We start from the raw sequence: 1,631 nt of genomic DNA, 5'->3' as shown, positions 1-1,631 counted from the left end.
GCTGCTACGATATTCTAAGGCTCAGAGAAAAACTTGAGTGCTGCAAGGGCAATGATGATGCACTGGTAATATTGGTAGAGGATGCGAGGCAAGTGCAAGCTGTGGGTCTTTTTGGCCAGCGATACGCCTCGCTCGAGGAACCACAGGATGGTCATAAGCTTTTTCTCCGATTCGACCCTGTGGCTTTTTGGTGGTTTTCTACATTCGAGTTGCCACTGGTGCTAAGCTAGAAGTCGCAACGCCCGCGGAGGGGGGTGAGGGGGTGGCCGTCCGCTAGTTTCCCGATTTATCCCTGTGGCTTTTTGGTGGTTTTCTACATTCGAGTGCCCCCCATCGGCCAACTAAATAAACTCAGTAGGCTAAGTTAATTAGCAATCGTGTATTCGAATTAGCTAGAGAGATAGAGAGTTTTGTATCTCCCTAGTGGCTCGCTGGTACAGAGCCACCCAATTTCCTTCCCCTCCTTAATACTTTCTAACCCTGTTATAGCTGCTTCCCGCACTGTAATAGACGGAGAGTCTTCCTGGACCTAGTGAGGCAGATCCTCTGCCCGTTCGTCCAGTAGCCCCAGCCCCCGTACACTACGGCAGCTGAGGTGACGTGAGGATAACAGAGACGCCGGTGTACCGCCACTGCGTAACCTCGATAGTTCACCCTCACACGGCAGGGCAGCCCCACTAGGCTGCCTCCCCGTGTCGGAGTTTACTATCTCGTTAGGTTTGGGACCCAGCGCTCGGTCTCTCTGCGTAGACCTCACGCATTCTTTTCGTTCGCTTCTCGTTTGCGCTCTTTCCCCGCGCTCAATTGCAGGGGGAGAATGGATCCGAGCTTGGAGCAATTGGACGCCGACGCTAGAGCGGCAGCCGCGGCAGCAGCCCAGGCAGAGGTAGCCAGGGCAGCAGCTCAGGCAGAAGCAGATGCCAGAGAAAAAGCAGAAAAAGCAGCTGAGAGTGCTGCGACTCTGGCAGGCATTCTCAAAGCGATTAAGGACTCTAGCGACAAAATTGACAGAATGGAACTGAAGCTAGACACTGTCACGTCATCATTAGATAGCTTAAGTGTTAGGGCAGACAAAACAGAGGAAAAACTCAAGAAGCAGAAAGATTTTTTCTCAGGCCCTGGTCTGATAGATGAACATAAAGACGACTTAAAGTCTCTCATCCTGGGCACCATGTTGGAAAATAAAGATCAACTATCGATGGTATCCGCCGATGACCTCGGCAAAGTCACCCAACAGCTCACTACTACTGATGGGAGGTTGGCCAATCTCCCTTCCTAAAGGTGTAGACATTAGGTCTGATTTGCTGGAAAGCATACAGGACAAGTTTCCAGACTCCAAACTGGGAATCCGATTGCTCAGATCCCTGTATGGCCTTAAAGTGTATCTTGTTAATCTTAAAGCAGACACTACACCCAAGCCTCAGCTGAGCGGGGCGCCATAGAGGTTATATTGCCTGGTGGTGCGAAAAAGTTTCTCAATAGGGCCTAGGGTGCCAAGGGTGCGGGCATGTTCTTTTGTGGCGCCTGCGGGTGCACGAACGCCGAGGCTCACATGCCCACGCGCGCGCGCGCGATCACACCGGCGGCGCGCGCGTGCTGCCCTACGAAAAGCCCCACGACTCGCCTCGTCC

This window comes from Aureococcus anophagefferens (assembly GCF_000186865.1).
Source record: "Aureococcus anophagefferens unplaced genomic scaffold AURANscaffold_72, whole genome shotgun sequence".
Taxonomy (NCBI): Eukaryota; class Pelagophyceae; order Pelagomonadales; family Pelagomonadaceae; genus Aureococcus; species Aureococcus anophagefferens.
This window is presented reverse-complemented; position numbering follows the sequence as displayed.